Genomic DNA, 6,000 nt, shown 5'->3' with positions numbered 1-6,000 from the left:
AGTGAATGCAGAAGAATTCCAGAATGTAGAGTGCCCATAGTTTGAATTACCTTGTTGACAGCCCTTACATCTGTCACCATTCTCAATTTATCAAATTTCTTTTTTACAACAAACACAGGAGAATTCCAAGGGCTAGTTGACTCCTCAATGTTGAGCATCTAATTGCTCTTATACCAATTTTTCTAAAGCCTGCAATTTATCTTCAGCTAGAGACCATTGCTTAACCCATATTGGCTTCTCAGTTAGCCATTTTAAAGGTACGGCTGTTGGTACCTCTAAAGGTTTGTTAGCTACTTTATGTTCCTGCAAAGCATGAATGGCTAGTAACTTTGTGCATAGTACCTTATTACATCCTTCCCAGAGTTATGAGTTCCTGGGACTGCAGGAATGTTAATCTGGGTATTCCATTGCTGTAGCATGTCACGGCCCCATAAATTTATTGCAATATTTGCTACATATGGCCTTAGCTTTACTCTTTGACCTTCTGGCCCAATACAGTTAACGCATCTCATGCTTTATTTAACTCAAGATATGGTTCCAATTCCTAGTAATTGAACATCTGCCTCTTGAAGTGGCCAATTTGGATGCCAAGATTCTGGAGTGATGATACTCACATCTGCTCCTTTGTCTATCAAGACAACAATCACAATTACATTTATATGTACTCTCAGCTTTGATTTCTGGTCATTTTTAGAAGTTTACCAAAATATTCGCTTCTTATTGCCTAATTGAATTTCTGACTTATTGTCCAAATTTGAGCCATCATTTATACCTTTTGATTTTGCACAGAAGGTTCTAGAGTTTTTAAATTTTCTGGTGTGATATGTCCTCCACAGTTACTGGGAACAACTGCGCCAGTTTTTGTTTGGGGGCCTGTGAGAGGAACCTCAAGGAATCTCCCGATGGTATTGGGTTGCCTTATCTGTCTCTTGCACCAAACCTCCAACATATACCCGAAAGCCGAGGTTTCCTATTCCTGCCATTCCCAGATGAAGTGAGAAGAGACAGAGACCCACATTGGAGCACCAGGCAATATCTCAAGGTCCAAATCAGGAGCGGAAGGAGATAGAGCACGAGCAAGGAACTCAGGACCGCGAGGGGTGCAACCACACACTGAGACAAAGGGGATGTTCTGTCGGGAACTCACCAAGGCCAGCTGGCCTGGGTCTTAAAAGGCCTGGGATAAAACCAGACTCGCTGAACATAGCGGACAATGAGGACTACTGAGAACTCAAGAACAATGGCAATGGGTTTTTGATCCTACTGCACGTACTGGCTTTGTGGGAGCCTAGGCAGTTTGGATGCTCACCTTACTAGACCTGGATGGAGGTGGGTGGTCCTTGGACTTCCCACAGGGCAGGGAACCCTGATTGCTCTTTGGGCTGATGAGGGAGGGGTACTTTATTGGGGGATGGGTGGAAGGGGAGGCGGTGGCAGGGAAGAGACAGAAATTTTAAATAAATAAATAAATAAATAAATAAATAAATAAATAAATATTGAAACCTGCCATTTTACCTGTTAACCAGCAGATGGCACTGTTTCTGAGTCATGACCAGAATCAATTGAACAGTGTCAGGATAGATCCTGTGATACTTGAGAGGTTAGGTATAAAAATCTAGGGAGCACCCAGCAGCAGATAAACAGCATGGCTCACCATGGTCGCCCACCCTGCTCCTATCTGATGCTAGGAGTCTTGACACAGCTGCTGGGAGAACATCTGAATGCCTGCCCAGCATCCCTATACTGTTCAGCTGGGACAAAGTGTCATGGTGCAAATGCAAATGCTGTTGCAGGGATTTCAAACAGTGCTTCCTCCAGATGTGGCAAAGGCTTACTCCCTGAATTGCACTACCCAAGCGCTGCACTTAAAACCTTCTCAGACTTTCTGGGCCGTGGATCCTGGGAGGCTTGGAGTTTCCACAGCTGAGGGAGGGCTTGTGCCAAGCTTAGCTGGCAGCAAGCAGCCAAGCCAGGGCAGGTAGCTGAACGGGGGAGTAGTGGTTTGGGTAAGGTGGTTATAAAACCAAAGTTTGGGCACCAGATAAAGCGCGAAACAATCCCACACCAGTTTGGACTTATTATTCAAAGGGTTATTTATTTGAGGGGAAAAGACTTATAGAACACCGTCCTACATGACAACCAGAAAAGGAGTCTAGTCACTGGTACTTGAGTCGGGAGCAAGAGCAAGAGAGGAAGGCTGCTGCTGCTTTTTAAAGAGAAGAGACCATGCCCCAGTAGGCTGGTATCTCAAAAACCATTGGCTGAAGGAGTGGAAGAGCTCCCACAGTATAAAATCAGTTGTATTTATCAGTGTAATGATGATGGAGTCACCACATTGATCTATGAGGCAATATCAGCAGTTGATAGGTGAGCCCTGGATTCTAGGGAATAAGCAGACTCTTCTTACATATGCAACAATGTTGATGACTATCCATTACCAACATGTTTTAGCCAGTTAATGAATATAATATCGATTTGCCATCCTTTGTTAGAGTGATTCCAATTACTCAAGTCAAAAGTGTTTTCATTAGTTGTATAAGCCTAACTGATAACACTGTACTTATGCCTGATATACAGAGGCGTAAGTACTTATGAAATCATAAGCAGAATACATGTTTCTCTTCTACTGAAATAGAAAGGAGAAACACAGTGTTCACCTGCTGCTGCTACTAAAACCACGATATTCATTAAAACCAGGTTGTATCTTAGATTATTTTTAACTGATGTAGGTCACAGAGTGGCAGGAGTGGGATAACCTTCCTCACACTTCTGTGTTTCCCATTGTTTTATATTATGATTTGATATTTGAAGAAGAAATAAAACAATAGTGTCAACAATAATAAATCACAACATCTTCAGATTCCTATTTGCTGCTGATGAAGGTAAAATAAGTCCACAAACACTGAAGCTCAATAGAAACACATTTCCATTTGGAGGTATAGCTTAGATCAGGAATTTAGGAGATTTTTCTAGATTCTGCACATACAAGGGTAATTGGAAAGCAATGGCAACTTGCCCTCTGAGGTACAAAGTGGAAAGATTGAGTCTGAGTTACCGTGACATCACATCTAGAAACTGTCAATAAAGATACAAATAAAATATCCACAAGTTTGTATGCTACCCAAGAAACTACTTGAACAAACAGGGAGCCCTAATTGTAATGGATAAGTAAATTTACATTGTTTTCTTTCCTTAATAGGAAGGCAGAACATTAGGAAACCAAGGAATATAGTGACGAGACGACCACATGTCCATGATGTGTATCAAATGGAACTGTTTATCTCAGGGTATGACAAGCCTATGAAGGAATCCTCTTGGCTGATGAATGGATTCCAACACACACAAATGAGCAGCAGCCTGTACGGCTGAGCTCAGCTATACAACTTGTACCCCTCAATAACTCACCCTGCCTTAACATCCTCAGCTGTCCTATACTAGAACTGTGATGTATATTTTTCTACAAAAGAAGTTAATCTTGAATCCTGAGAATTTAGTCCTTTGAAAAACCCCAGGTCAGTGGATGAATTTCTTGAGTTCCTGTGACTTTTTCTCATGCTTTTTTCCCATGCTTTTCTGTTATCACACAGTCATTAACGACTGCATAACCTCAGAAGTGTAAGGAGCTCACAGGCGCTTTTTATTTTGGACTTATTATCCTCTTTGTTCCATTCCCTGCTATAAATAGTTAAAGATTAACAGTGCAATAATAATAGAGACTATCTAGTTAGGACTTTCCTCCTGTTTGATGGAAAAAAGACTAAGGTTCCCTAAGTTGTAGCCATCATTCCTTACCTTCTTGTGACTTAGATCTCTGTCAGATCTCCTCCCCAAATGATAAACATCTTCCATCTACTCTTGTTTTTCCTACATTTCCAGAGAGAAGGATACTGTGTTTCTCAGGCCTGGATACAATGTTTGATCTTCCTGCTGGTTCTTGCCATTCTTTGTTAGTATCTATTCACTGCCACATAACAATTTTCATTCAGTTGCTCCTGTTAGCTAACCTCATTCTTTTACGTGCTCTGAAAGGTTGATTGCTCTTACAGCCCTGTTCATCACCTCAAAATCTATCACAGAAAAATTCAATACCTTACCCAGTCCTGTGATCTAATCAAGCAGGCAACTCTGAAATTATCTTAATAGCCTAAGAGTAAAGAGCATATCTAAATATTATCGTGAGCACATGTCAACATCCTTTATGCCAAATGAACACACTTCAATCTATGCTCTATGAAATCATTGGATCTACTAAACCAAATAAGATGAACCCTCAAATTAGGGCTTTATGACTATGTTCATTCTGGCAGAAATAGAAAATACAGTCCTTAAGACTGGGAACCAAATAGATTTCATTCAGGAAGATAACCTCGTTTTGTCAAATTTGTTACTTGCTTATGAGGATCCATGACTACTATATCATTCTTATCTTGGACATTGATAAGAGGGATTCATATATTCTCTTTCATTTTTCCTGTCAGTTATAATATCACATTTAAAAAATCACCTAAGTATGGAGGACAGTCTTCTCAACTCTTAAGGAGACCTTGTAAAAACAACCTTTAAGGTTTCAAAACATAGAATGGATAATAAAGCTCCAAACCAAAGCAAAAATGGGTGAAACATCAAATGTTGGCTGCAGATTTATAACTCGGTCCTTTGTAGGGTAACACAGACAATGATATTTGCTTAGGTCTGGACTACTGGAGTCTGTTTTAATTGTGGCATCATGAGCCACTAGGAATATCTGTACAAAATCATAGTTATTACCCCAGACCTGTTCATTTAGAGAGAAAGGTTATGACATAAAAAAATAGCTCATGATAAATATGCCTACATCTCTCTATACACTCTCTGGGCTCAGATATTTCAGATTGTCAACATTCAACAACCAATAGAGACCAGCTGGCTCTGTTCTGGTCACCATCTCTATCACCATAACCATCATGATACTACAGCAATGTTGCTGTGTTAGTTCAAACTAAGAGCAGTATACCATTCTGATGGCTTTATTAGACTTTAATGAACCTCCCAATATAATTGCTGATTCTTAATATGCATAAGGAATTGTGTTGCATATAGAAACTTTTGAGCTTATTCCTGAAAAATCATAATCAAACTTTCTTATTTGTACAAATACAAAAAAAATCCAAGAGAGAAATTGTCCACTTAATATTACCCATGTTACAAATCATACTGAGTTGTCAGGGCCATTAGCAGGAAATGAAAGAAAGGAGAGAAATTGATCAATTATTAATAAGAAATATGTTTCTAGCCTCATAATTTTATAAGAAACACCATAATAAAAGAAGGGACTTAAAGAAAAAATTCCCATTACTAGAAAATAAGAAAGGAAAATTTAAAAGGTGATGGAGGAAGGTCATTGGTTAAAAAATGAAGAAATTGCCTTGGCCCTGTAGGTTAAAATTTAGACAGGCAAAGTAAACAGAACAGAATGCTGGGAGGAAGAGGAAGTGAGCTCATACTTGATAGGTCTCCTTTCTGGGTCAGACTTGATGAAGCTCTGACCCAGGAGTGGATGTAGGCTAGAATCTTCCCGGTAAGTGCACCTTGGGGTGCTACACACATTATTAGATATGGGCTAGTGCAGGTGCGAGAGTTAGCCAAGAAGAGGTTAGATATAATGGACAGATTCTATATTTACACATTTATTAAAAAAATGCCTATAATGGACATGCCAGTCCACATTAAGTCTGATATTGCCCTAGTTTATGTTTCCAGTAAAATATAGCAATTATTATACTACTACAACATAAAACAAGTTTTATCTGGAGATAATGGAAAATCTTAAGATAAAACCAGTTTTATATTCTCTATTTACAATGACAATGTTTTCTTAAGAATTGACTTACTAGGGGCTGGAGAGAGGGCTCAGTAGTTAAGAGCATTGCCTGCTCTTCCAAAGGTTCTAAGTTCAATTCCCAGCAACCACATGTACAACCATCTGTAATGAGGGCTGGTGCCCTCTTCTGGCCTGCAGAC

This window comes from Microtus oregoni, unplaced genomic scaffold (genome assembly GCF_018167655.1).
Source record: "Microtus oregoni isolate MIOR12 unplaced genomic scaffold, Mior012 000002F_ref0000024, whole genome shotgun sequence".
Classification (NCBI taxonomy): domain Eukaryota; kingdom Metazoa; phylum Chordata; class Mammalia; order Rodentia; family Cricetidae; genus Microtus; species Microtus oregoni.
This window is presented reverse-complemented; position numbering follows the sequence as displayed.